The sequence below is a fragment of the Ursus maritimus genome, unplaced genomic scaffold (genome assembly GCF_017311325.1).
Source record: "Ursus maritimus isolate PB19 unplaced genomic scaffold, ASM1731132v1 scaffold_26, whole genome shotgun sequence".
Lineage (NCBI taxonomy): Eukaryota > Metazoa > Chordata > Mammalia > Carnivora > Ursidae > Ursus > Ursus maritimus.
In genome coordinates this window covers 14963518-14977608 of record NW_024425119.1, presented here as the reverse complement: position 1 = coordinate 14977608, position 14091 = coordinate 14963518, and the positions used below count along the sequence as shown (strand labels likewise).

Below are 14091 nucleotides of genomic sequence, written 5' to 3'. Positions count from 1 at the left end.
CTTCTAGAAGGTGCCCAGTATGGTGGCGCCTGGGTGGCTCAGTCAGTGAAGCCTCTGACTCTTGATTTTGGCTCAGGTTATGATCTCAGGGTTGTGAGATTGAGGCTGCATCTGGCCTTGTGCTCAGTGGGGAGTCTAATTGAAATTCTCTCTCTCCTTCTCCCACTGCTCCCCCCAAGCTCTTTCTCTTGTCTATAAATAAATCTTAAAAAAAAAAAAAAAAAGAAAGAAAAGAAAGAAAGTGGCCAGTGTGGTATGGAGACCAAATATGTGCTTAGGTAATTATTGTCATTGCTGATTTATCCTCCTCCCTCAATTTGTTGTCATCATTGTCACGATTATGACGTAAAGCCCAAAGGGAATTACGTATAGGTGAGCTTGTAATGGAATGTGGTGTTGACAAATCAGGTCTCTTGTTGAAGTTGTGTATAATTGTGGATTCTCTGATACACTCACCATCTTCATTAACATGAGAAAGTCCAAGCTTAGAGATAGGTCAACATGTCTGACTGAAGTTACTGAGATGAGTTAATTGGTCTTTACTTAGCTGTTTCTGCGACTAGTGTTAGAGTTTTCTGAAATGCACTGTTTAACTGGATTTAGTTGCTCTCGGAAGTAGGCAGTTATTTAAACTGTTTATCTTTGCAAAAACAACACACAAAAAAGTATTAAGCACTTAAAACATTTACCTTTTCAGTGTGTATTTCTGTTTTATGGATATGATGAAAAAATTCTACAAAATCAGGTTTTATTTTATTTTTTTTAAAGATTTTATTTATTTGAGAGAGAGAGAGCACAGAGGGAGAAGGAGAAGCACACTCCTCACTGAGCAGGGAGCCTGATGTGGGACTTGATCCCAGGACCCTAGGATTGTGACCCGAGCCGAAGGCAGATGCTTATCCGACTGAGCCACCCAGGTGCCCCCAAAATCAGATTTTAAAGAACAGAATATATAGTGATTAATCATTCAGCTTCCTTTTGCCTACACACTGGCATACTTTATTTTCTGTTTTTCATTTTAGAGTGTGAGCATACAGGCTGAAGGGGTTAGGTAACAGGACATTAAGTGACTTCTAGCTGTCCGTTTAGGGATGATTGAAATCACTGACGCTTACACAGAATGCAATGAAATCGTTTTTATGCAAAAATACTAGAAAAAAGATGTTTCTATTTGGAAAATACTCTAGCTCTTTGAATCTTTAGTGTGAAGTTCGCATGAGGTGAAAAAGGCCTGAGTGAGTGAAACATTTAAAATGGTGAAGAGTTTATCGTAAAGTTTTATATTCTGAATTTAACCCTTAAAATATTTTGAAAAGAGAATAAATATTTCAAGAGGACAAAGATTCTGTTTAGGGAGTTTGATTAAATCAGTGAAAAACTTGGATAACAGTTGCCCAGAACATTTTGATTTTTCTATCCAAAAATGATTTATTTCCAGATGATATAAAGACACGCCTTTAAGATACTGTAAGATATATTGTTGACTGAACTTTCTGCCTGAGATGCATTTCTGAAATGAGTAAATGGAATATTGAAATGTCATATGCAAGCTTGTCATTTGTGAATCCATTTTTTAAAACAATACTTAACATCTAATAGATCTTTTGTGCTATTAAAGATTTTCTTAAAAAAAGATTCTTATTTACATGTGGATAAGGAGGTCATGTGGTTTGTCTCTATTTTTTTAGTTACATGGGAAGTGTAATTATTTTCTGAGGAAGGGTGATGGAAAAGGAGCATGCTGTAATTGTAACTTGAGAATATGGTTACTATGGGGAATATATTGTGGAACCAAAAAGATAGAAAGTGTTGATGGCCAACAGTCAAAGACCAACTAAGACTGATAGAGATTTATAGAATGTCTGATTGTCAAGTTTGTAATTCTCCTTAGTAGCCCAGGAAGCAAATATAAAGAAGGTTGAGTGGTATTAGGCCACAATAAAGATAAAGTCCCTGCCCTCAAAAACTTCATAGTTTCATTGACTAAACAGAATGTTCTGTCTTAAAGCCCCTGAGTTTCTAAGCTCCCTGTAGACATGAACAGCCTAGTTCCAATTTATCTTATCGAATCTGTATTTTTGAGATCATCTCCAAGTACCTAGCTCAGTGTTTGGAATACGTATTGGTTAAATTAAACTGGCACTATGGAATCAAGTGCTAGAGGGGAAGCTGTGTGTTCACTCTTAAGAGTGGCTACCAGCACACAAAGTAGCTCATTTATAGAGGAATTACGCTGGTCTTCTCTTCAAAAACCATGTAGGCACGAGAATACAAAGTGAGATATTTAAAGTTATGGGAAAACCAAACCTCCAACCACCAAACTAGAATTCTGTATCCCTGAAATTATCCCTCAAAAGTGAAAGAGACATAAAGATTCTCTGAAACAAAACAAGGACAATACTGCATTGGGAATTTGTCACCAGTGCACTTACCTTGAAAGAAAGAAATGTTAAAAGAAAGATGATTTATAAATATTCCAGGCCATGGCTTGTCTTTTTATTTTTTTGATTGCGTTTTTTAGCATATTTTTATTGGCTTAAATATTTTGTTCCCAAAGCTTGATACCAAAATATATTGTGCTTCATTTCTGGAAATCATGTCTTTGACTGTTTTCAGTAAAGCTTGTTTAAAATCTTAGATATGGCATGAGTAGGCAGGGGGAGAAGTCAGGTTACATTGTAGGACCAATGACACAGACTCCTGACATCACCCTGAGTTTTGGAGCAAAAATGGCCTGTGAACGTTGTCCTGCATTGGACTGAAATGGCGAAGTATCCATACCCTCACCTTGATCACTCATTGGTTGTGGGCCTCCCTGGGAAGGATGTGACCTTCAGTGGGGTAGCTTGCTGCCCTGAGGCCGTCCCTCAAAAGGCTGATTGCTCAAGGCTGTCTGCTGACTGTACTGCCAGCAGCTGGGGCAAAAAAAAAACATTCCTTTTTTTTTTTAAGATTTTATTTATGAGAAAGAGAGCAGGAGTGAGGAATGAGAGTGAGCATGAGCGGGGGGCGGGGGGGAGAACAGAGGGAGAAGCAGCACCCCCCCCCCCCAACGCTCAGGACCGTGGGACAATGACCTGAGCCAAAGGCAGACGCTTAACCCACTGAGCCACCCACGTGCCCCAATAAGTCGTTCCTTGAAGGGGTATCTGGGAGGCACATCTCCAGGTCCACCTCAAATCTATAAGCCTGGGATCCATTTTATGTCTGGTAAGAGGCCCAATAAATATGGGGCAGAGGAATCTTAACAAATCTGCAAATGTGGACAAACCCGAGTTCCCTTACAAGAGCCACCTGCAAAGCCAAGGGCTCAAAAGCAGGGCTTCGGGGAACAGTGAAAGGAAGTAGGTACAAAAAAAAAAATAGTACAAGTATAAAGTCTTAGATTTGTAATGTTCTTTTGTATTCAAGTCACAAAGCGTAAATATCAGACTTGTATTTTCACGCAGAAAGTATATGCTTTCCTCAGATATGATGCTGTTCTGAGAAATGCCTGACCTTTCAAGTTCAATTAATGACTCAGCACCTGGGAGAATGTTCCTGATTATTGTTGTCGTGTTTTTGTAACATCCTCTATGGTTCTTCGCCTGAGGAACAGATTACCTTTCCATGCGTTAGCAGTCAATATTATTAAAAGGGCCACTGCTGTCCTTTCTCTAAGCTTGATCTCTTGGACTGTTATTGGTTTGGCACAAGACACTATATAAATTATATACATATATACACCCCCAAATCGCGCCTTGCTTTGAAAATAGAATCTATGAATTGGCTTCTGTGTCTGTTTTAAGAGTTATTACCATGGGGATGAATAGTCTGCTTAGTTCTATGGTTGGCATGATTCTTTCAGGTTAGGGTCACCTGTGTTTTCTTACTACCAGTTGCCCACACTTAGGGCAACAGTTAAATTTCCATCACTAAAAAGTAAGTAGTTAGAATGCAAAGCCTGTCATTACTAAGAATTAGCTACATCAATGCTTTTAATCTGTTGATTATTTCCTTTCGTGCTAACTAGCAGGAGTTTACCCATTTCACAGTTTTAAACTTTTCCATTGCAATCAGAGCTGGTGGGGAATTATTATCCTGTAATGCAGTTGTAAACTTTTTATCACTTTTTGAAGCATTATGGGGGGCGGGTAGAAGAAAACCAACAGAAACATCATGATAAAGAAACTAGGCTTGTCCATTCTTAATTTTACTGAGGCACCATAGCATATGTGGCATATATTTTGCTTTACTGTATTTATATAAGCTGTGGCAGGGAATCAGCTGTCAGAAACCTGTAGGTTTCTATAGACATTAAAAGAAATGTTAAGGCGTTTCAGTTAGGTTTAAAATATAACACAAGAATGAGGAGGGGTGAATACAAGCAGAACAATGAATTGGGGGTAGTGATTTGATTTGGAGATACATCTGTGTACACACACACACACACACACACACACGTTTTCCAAATGGCCAAACTGAATATAATGAGAATTTCCTACTTCGGGTCCGTGCTCCTATAGCAAACCCAGCTCTGTACAGCTTTAGGTGTCAGAAGGTCAGTCAGCCAGGGAAACTGCGAGAACCCCAGATGCCACAGTCCTTGTGAGATGAAAACAATAAAACTAGTTACTTGTGTATAATTCAGATTTAACTCTTAAGATTTCTCGAGTGGAATGATGATCTAAGAGAGTTAGTAAATTTCAAACCCTGACAACAATATCACTTACTGAATTACAGTCTTTCTTATTTATTTAATAATTTAAATCTGAGGAGTCCTATATGCAACAAAGTTTAAATTAGTTCTGGTCATGTTATATCCTCTCTAACCCGTAACTCTCAGTAATCAAATGGTTCTCCTTTTGAATTGAAGAGCTTTTTCTCTCTTTCTTTTACTTCTGCATCATTAATACAGTTATAATCATTTCTGCTCCTAGGACGACTATGTGATTTCATTTACACCTAATGTACACACTACATAATAGGCACTCAGTAGATTTTTATTTATTTATTTGTTCTTTTAGGAGGCAAGGAGAGGCAGGATAATTAATCACCAACTTATATTAAATAAATTGAAAGATAAAGCTTTACACTGTCACTTCAAAACCTGCCTCTTATTACCATTTCACCGTTTGGAGGAATGCCTACTGTATCACTAACGCGTCCAGCAAGAGAGCATCCTGTGTGTGCATATGTACGTATATACATACATATGCATTTCTCTGCACTCTTTGCTGTCACTCCAGAGACAAACAGGCTTTGGACAAAACCTGGCACTTCCCTCTTGACTGTTTTTCATAAATCCACCTGGCACGTATCACTGTAGAACTTTTGTTCTAGTTCTTTTCCTGGACTTTGGCACATATTTGAATTCTGAGCCCTGCTGCCTTCTCCAGGTGATTTGTTTTTAAGCTGTTTTTTCCTGCAAACCACAGGGACTGAATTTTACATCCTATAGGTTCTTAGTCCCCTCCCCAAACCCGTCAGTCTATGATCCTTGACAAGGATCTCTCTTGTTTCTTGCTGTTTTTCTGCTTGTATTCTTTTTCAACTTGTCTTTCATGTGAAAGAAACAATCCTTGCTTTATCAGGCTCTTTAATTTTTGTCGTGGAATTATCTTCAGGTATTAAACTCCCCACAAAGCCTTTCTATCCTTACTGGAAAAGAAGTGGCAATTTGCTTCCTGAAACCTTTCTATTTATTCAGTTTTCATGATCGACTGACTCCTCACTGGCTATCATATTAAAGTCTTCTGATCTTTTGTTTATACATAAAGTATGATTTCATTAGACTTATGCTGTGTTCAGCGTTTATACATATACCTGTGTTACTTGTGTGCTTTTAGTATGCGTATGTAGATATGTCATACAGATTAACCTAAAGGGCAAACTCTATTTTGTGTGTGTATTTATATCTCTAGCATAACCTAAAGGGAGAATTCTATATTTTTAATGAACCAGTCAGCCTACTGATGGATTCAGGGCAGGCTGCCCCAAAATATACTGCTTTGGCATATTGATTATTGTGAATTAAAGTCACTTAAGAAATAGCCCATGCAAGAAGGACACTGACTCTCTTCTCTCCCTCTGAAAGCAGGAAATAAATTCCCCATCTGAAGGGTACCCTCCCTGCACCTGGAGGGTAAAAAGCATCCTTATTGCCAAAGAGAGAGAATTCAAGTCTGAGAAGGCTGTATAAACAATCCTTGTTACTACTTCTTTACTAATTTCCTACCCCAAGCCCAAACCACTTTGTCTTAGCATTTCCTCACAAATATATTCTTTCTTTGTCTAAAAGAAATAAAAGCTGCCTGTTTCCAGTTACTTCTTTTTTTTTTTTTAAGATTTTATTTATTCATTTGACAGAGATAGAGACAGCCAGTGAGAGAGGGAACACAAGCAGGGGTGTGGGAGAGGGAGAAGCAGGCTTCCAGCGGAGGAGCCTGATGTGGGGCTCGATCCTAGAACTCCGGGATCACGCCCTGAGCCAAAGGCAGACGCTTAACGACTGAGCCACCCAGGTACCCCTCCAGTTACTTCTTTGAAACTCTTATTTCTATGAGCTTCCATACTTACGAGTTAATTTCGTTATTCTCCTGTTGTCTGTTTTATGTCAATTTAATTATTAGACCGAAGAAACTGGGAGGGGACAAAGGAAAAGTTTTCCTTTCCCCTTCAATACTGCATGAGACGAGCTTCCAACAATGTTTAAGATACTGTTGACAGAGCTTATGAATTTTTAAAATTCATATTTTTCCCCTCATTTGTATTTTTTCCCCCTCATCCATCTCTCTGTCCTTTGGTGGTGAATCAGGGCTGTTGCAATGAGATTTCTACAGGTCTGACGTCCAAGGTCAGTACCGAGTAGTGGTTGGGGCACCGTATGACTAAGAATCACTAGTGTAACCCCATTGTATAATTTTTGATAAGGTAACAAAAGTACAAAAATTAAGAAGAATAGTGTAAGTGAAAGTGCTGTGTAAACCATAGAATGTGTGCGTACACACACTCTGAGTGATTTCAGTTCATGCAGTTAGTGGTAGAGATGAAGTGCGTTGCTGCTATAATTACTGACAGCCTCCATAAAAGAATACAAATTGGTTTAGAAATCTAGCAGGTAAGTAGATCTGCTCACTTACCTTAATTTATTGGCATAGATCCCTGGGCTGTGGTATCCTAATTGAATGCAGAACACTGTTTGCTCCTGAGGTTAAACAAAGTAGATATTTCTAATGTTCCCTGACAGAATACCTAGGTGATCTTCTGTTTTGATACTGAATTTTATTTCATTGTTAAATGAATCAAAATGATGTAAATTGAAGACTCATGGTTTTAATGCATCTTATGCTATTTTAATTTGGGGCTGGGAAACCTTGAGGACTGATAGGTTTTTAACAATGAAACAGTATCTATTACTCGCAGATACTGAGTTGTCTGTAAACAAGCCCCTTTGCAAAATGGAGCAATGCCAGGAGAATCCATTTGGGGGTTGTGCATATGTATGTGTCTTTCTAAAAGAACTGTGTAAAAATCTACTGAAAATCCATGTAAGCTACAATTTAATATGTACGTACTATACCATAGCAGCCAAATTTTAAAATAGTATTATAGTCGATATGAATTAATTTCTATATTTAAAGATATAGAAAAATTTTGACAAAATTTACTAACGGTCAGAAAAGCTGTCTTGTTCTTTCTGCATCTTAGTCTTCCCTACTGTTGAAATCAATTAATGGAGACTTTTTGGTGGTATTTGAAATATACCTTATATGTTAAGTGCACAATTTATCCTGGGAGTCTGAGATGTGGATTAGATTTTGACATCAAGTTCTGAAAGTTCATAAGCCTTAGGGACTGACTGACTCATGGGTTATAGTTTGCTTTCTTATTAAGAAGCCATAGAACTTTTATGTTATGTGAATGAATACTGTAATACTCAAGGTCAATGGGAAATTAAGAATGACAACAGGCATCCTTACGTAAATGAAGTGATGCTTTAATACTAGCATACTTAACATATTGGTTATCTTAAAAACGGAAGTTTGTGTTTGCAGTAAAAATTAAGGTGTGCCCTCTTTAAGATGGAAAAGGTGGCATTAGGTTAATGTGTAAAATGATCTTAACTTGGGAGTTACCCAACAGGCACTTTTGGTTTTGGATTAAATGTAACTAGAATAGGGGTGCCTGGGTGGTGCAGTTGGTTAAGTGTGTGACTCTTGATTTTGGCCCAGGTCTTGATCTCAGGGTCCTGGGATCGAGGAATCGGGCTCTACACTCGTCCTGGAGTCTGCTCGAGATTTACTCTTTCCCTCTCCCTCTGGTCTCCACCCCCCCATGAATTCTCTCTCTCAAATAAATAAATACATCTTTAAAAAATAAATATAATTAGAATAATCTAGGCAGATATATAGAAAATATTGCCACATGTATCAGTTTTATAAAAAGAAACACAAATGTGGTTGTTACTTTAAGGAATAATGTCCGACATTATTGAGAGTACTGAAAGACCTAACCTACTACCCTTTTTTGTTGTTGTTGTTGAAGATATAGATATAGAATAGGTCTACATTATGTTTTCTAAGTCAGAACTTGACACTGACAACATAAATGCAAGGTACATGTTTATTTTGGTTTGGAGGAAAAATGTTATGTATGTTTATGCCTTATATACACAATAAAAAATCCATTCTGACAACTAACAGAATGAATCCCGTTGATCTAAAAGAAAAAGGTGAAAAATCAGCAAGAAAAATTTGAAGTTACGGGCAAAGGGTTTTAATGAGGGATCACTGTTAAACTAAGAATTATATTAAAAAAATTTCTCTGTCAAACTGGGATAGATTTTTATAAGTGATCTACATACAGTTTTGGTGAGAGCGAAGTATAGCATCTGTGGAGGGTAGGGGAGGAAAAAGTTTACCTCAATCCTCTTAGGGTCTCTGGCTAGATCTGCAAATTAAACTGACAGAGATTAATAGGAGAAAAGAATACAGACTTATGTAATAAAAGTTTTCATGAGGGAGGAGCCTTCATAAAGAAATGAAGGAGTCCTGAGTATTTTTATCTAGGTTTAATGAAGAGTGGCCAGTCATGGAGCAATATGCTAGAACAAAGAGTATGGAGTAAGTATAGTAAACTGGGGGAAACTTAGCGAGGCCTGTTCGCTCTGATTCTTCTCAGTGTCCCTTTGTCTTCAGAGATAAGGATATTCCTTTCTTCCTCTCACATGAGGATTTTGTGACCTGTTTCAGGAGAGAAGGGCCGGGGAAAGTCAGAATGACTGTCCTACTTTTGCCATTTTCTCAAACCCCTTTACCTTAAAATATTCAATTTGCCAAGGTGCCATATTTCAGGGGTAGTATGTCCTGAACCATGTCACTCGCTCCCCTGTCCGAAACTTCTCAAGAACTTTCTTGGTCTAGAAAATGATTTAGTGGACTATCCCATAGCCTTTTGAACCGGTTTCTCCGTCCTGGACATTTCTGTGGAGACAAAAGAAAAGAAAAAGGTTAACGGTTAATGGTTAGAACAAACCATAAACATGGTTTTTGAGTCCAGAGGGCAGTCAGTCATCAAGAATATTTATAGGTATTTGACTCAAAGCATCTTTAGATGGGGTGAGGGCAGATGGTAGTAACCTGGCAGGTTTTCCTGGTTTGTAGTTCGAATGTCTCTGGTGGTAATCATCCGGTGCTCTGGTGAACTTTCTGAGTGGCTCACATAGCAACAGGCACGAAGGTTGTCCACCATGAGCTGTTGTGGTGATTTCTTGATGACATCAAGTTGTCCAGCTTCAACTTGCAGGGCTTTAGGAAAGAGGCAGTTTTAATTTTTAGTGATGCCAAGTCAGAATGGTGGGAGAAAAATTGGAAACATTAGTTTGGAGAATTGTAGCTAGATGTTGGAGGAGACTAGAAGAAATCAGGATCTGGCGCTTTATAAGTAGGTAACAAAACCTTAAAGACAGTGAAGGGGACTAGAATTTAATACCTGTGGGGGTGTGCTCTAGTTTTCCATTGAAACTTAATTTTTGTGTCTGTAGTCGCCCCCCCATTTTTATCAAAGATAATTTAAGTAAGACCGATTTGTTTGCAAAATAAGTCTCGTTTCATTAATTTGGCCTGATTATTTATATCAATGCAGCAAGAAGAATGATTGGCCATATATGCTTTTTTTTTGTTAAAGTAATCTTTGCTGGAACTTCTAATGAGGAATCTCAGATCGGACTTTGGAAAGCCTCTTGAGGCTAGGAGACCAAGCCAATGACTCCCTGTCAGATTTTGCCTGCAACACTAACAGATGTGGGTAAATTCCTCTCTTCTTGAGGTCCCCCGAATATCCTGAGGTTCCTAGATCAGCTAGGAAGTGACCTTCCTTACTTACCAATCAGGCAGAGATCCTATAAGCAAGCTACTAGGCAGTTTTTAGAAGGGAAGATTTATAAGCATTGGCTCCTTAAAGTCAACCTTAGTTCATTAAAGCTGTCCAGTCATACCGGATTCTGTGCATATCAGTCTCAAATATGGCACTCCAGTCAAAATCTTTCCGATATAACCAATGTTTACAATGGTGTCCTGTTGCAAGAAGGACAGACTCTTACTGAACTTATGCAAATAATTATATTGCCATGAAAATAAGACTACTCACTAAGAGTTCTCAAATTCTGAAGGGATGAGGTAGGGAGAAAAGATCAGTGTCTTCAATTCTGTTTACAAAAATATAAGTTACCAAATTGCTTTGAGTTATAGATAGCTCATGAGAAAAGAGGAAAAGGTTTCCTTAAATCTGAAAAATACAGCAAAAGTGCTGCTTCAAATAAAAGTTGTAATCACCCACATCAGTTCATTCAGTCCCTTGTAATTAATTCTTATTTTGCTTAATCTTTGGTTAACAGGTTTATGGATCCATCAGTTTCTTCAGTAGTTCTGGAATTTCTTACCCAATCCAGTGGCATAGTCTCAGAGTTTTTCAAGTGACTCCATCATGGAGCATTCTCATAGTAGATGATTGTAAACACTTTCAGTAACTCTGTGGATGACAGAAGACTTAGAAATAGTCATGGTTAAAATTCTGGTGAGAGTCGGTTTGAAAGGAAAATTTAGTTATTTCTGTGGTATACAACAATTTAAGATAACTGGACAGAGTATTGACAAGTTTCTGTGAACTTTGTACAACTTCTAGAATACCTATATTATTAATAAGATGTATCCATAAGCATGTAACCGGTGAGTGTTTATCACACTTCTTACCTGACATCTTTCTCATGTAATCTACCATACCAAATAAACCTAATTATATTAACTTCTCTCTTCTATAAGAGGAGAGACAAATCCTTTGAGATTTTCCAAGGGCCCTCTGGGAAACTTAATCATCTCTCGAAAAGACTGGGAATTTTGTCAAAACTACCAAAAGGTTTGGATAGTTGACTAAATAGGATCACAGATGACTATAAAATAATACTTAATTATCTAACCAAAGTGAAAAAAAGATTTTAAAGGCAAATACAGAGGATTACCTACTTGTGAACAAAATTCTTTTAAAATGGAGAAAACTCAGTTTTCTTAAGTAATCAATGACCTGATGAAGACAACATGAAGTACAGGAAATTATTCTGAGACAATATCCAAAGTAGGTTACTTAAAAGGTAAAGAAAACTCAGAGAAGCAGTGGTGTTTTTTATGCTAACTGTTCATTACTTAACCACTTTTTTACACTATGCTGTGCTCTTTACATGCATTATTATAAATTATTATTATAAATTCAGTGTCTCTGAAGAATATACTATTATTTTCATATTGTAGACAAGCAAACAGACTTAGCGGAGTCAGTTGGCCAAAGTCATACAGCTGTAAGTAACAGCACTGGTATGTGTGCTAGTTTTACATACGAACCTGAGTTGTTTACAGCTATATTCTATGGCCTACATTAATGATTTGCTTAAGGTCATGGGACTAAATTGTAGAGCCGGGGGAAAAGTTAAGCTTTTTGGTTTCGAATCCATGGCTCTTTTGACCATCACATTTCACCTGTGACATAAGTTTATTGACTCTGTTTTCCATACCCCATGTCCCGAATACAAAGGAATTAGATACTAGTGTTAGAATCGTCATCGAAAGGGCTTAAAACTGCAAACTAAACAAAGATTAAGAATTGGTTTGGAGGATCAGTATTTTATTCACTGAAAATAAACTTGAAAGTAATTCTTAATATTTTGCCCAACCAGGCTTAACTTTCATTGTATTTAACATTTCAGCCAAAGGCTGTATAGTTACATATTCTTCTGCTTGTGCAAACTCTAGTCCGGTGATATTCAAAGAAGTTAAATTGCTTTTAAAATGGATATAGCCTCTGGAAATTTCATATCAGTGTATCACTGTGACAATAGCTTCGGATCTCATTGAAGCTTTGCTGTAATGGCTTCTCTTTCTATGACTGTGTCTGATTTAAGTGCCCTCTGCCACCCCTACTTATTGGTAACATTTGAGCTTCAAGGATGACTTGATGTGCAAATTTAATTGCAGGTTTTATTTTTGAAGGATGACATAAGCTATGTCATCCTAACAGCTATTTATACAGCTTTTTCTAAACTGCTGCTCTGAAAACATATGCATTTCATTCTGTCTATTGTAATGCCTCCTGATTTAATTTTTCAAGGCTGCTTGCTCAGTTAGCTTGCTCAAGTATACATATGACGGTTCTTGGCAGTATTTCAGTAGGTATAAGCTTTGAAATTAAATTTGGAAATTTCTCCTGATTTTTTGAAAAGGTAGCTCCTTACAAGCATTTGCAGTCTGTGCTCTGTATTTGCCGACCTGCCCCCCTCCCTTTCATCCTCCACGACGTTCTTCCCAGTGCTATAGCACATGATTATAGTTCTTAGGAGACGCTAAGTCTTACTATCTAGCTAATGTGGTAATTTCTTGACTGTATTACAGAGTTATGGTAAAAATACTCTGGAAAGGATCAGTAGTCTAATATGAAATGCCTTTTTCTTTCCAAATGGCACTTAAGAATCCAGAAGCACCCCATGATTTTAATAAACTAAAGTAGTCCTATTTTTTTTCTCTTTTTTTTTGAGTTTAACTTTTTGTGGAAAGCACAGGTTTGGGGGATGATGTGTTTAAAAAACGGTGTTTTACAAGGAACCTCCTGTCAGTTCTTTTGATATGCATTCACTGAGCCAGTTATGTGGAATGCTAGCACCTTCTGAGTCAGGTGAAATGAGGAAGCTCTGAGTGAAATCTTACTAGTGATAGGAAATACTGGTACTATATGCCAAACGTTTCCATTTTTCCTGCCTCCCAGAAATTCTTTATACTTACTGTACTAAATTTAGCAGAATTTATTTAAATCAGAATTTTTCAGCATAAATTGAAGGTTCTATGAAAAGCGTTGTTTCATAATTTGTGAGGTGAATTGACAGATGTCCTCATAAGCAACTAATACTTTTTCCTCATGTATCATTAGATTTCCTGACTATTCGGCGATTTCATTTTTTTCTGAAAATTTACCATTTTATGTGGAAAAGCGTCAAACTACCATTTACTATGTTTTAGCCAAAATCTAATTAAATAGATTTTCTGTTTTTAACTTTGAGCTATGTAAATATTCTAGAATAGACCTGACTGAGAGCTTGCAAATTTGTCTCATTGATCTCACATTTTTACAGGTAAGGAAATGGAGGCTGAGAGAGGTTCAGTTACTTGCCCAAGGGTACAGAGCTATTAAGTGGCAGACTGGGTGCATTAAACACAAGCCTTTAGTTCCTTAGTACTGAGATCTTTACACTTTACTACTTGTCTTTGCTTATAGGACACGAATAGAAAGGAGAAATCACTTTTTTTTCCACCATTAGTTTTTTTTTTTTTTTCTTTTTCTTTTTGAATGTAATTGCCAAATAAGAGTGTGACTTACCGGACCTGTATGGTGATTACTAGGTTGAAAATGACATTTAAAATCCATAACCAAATGCATTTGTGTGGTGTTTCCCTGAGTATATACCTAAACTTTGCCAGTTTAAGGTGAAACTACCATTTGCCCTTATTTACCCTGTTACATAATTTTGCAGTTCATTTTTCTCAGATCAGTATTTCCCTAATTTATAAGAGA

General features: G+C 37.3%; 1 protein-coding gene across 3 annotated transcripts in view; it reads left to right on the top strand.

Annotated features, from left to right (window-relative positions):
• EPS8 (epidermal growth factor receptor pathway substrate 8) overlaps positions 1-14091 on the top strand; it is a 175094-nt gene that overhangs the window by 58079 nt on the left and 102924 nt on the right. The gene's annotated exons all lie outside the window — the stretch shown is intronic.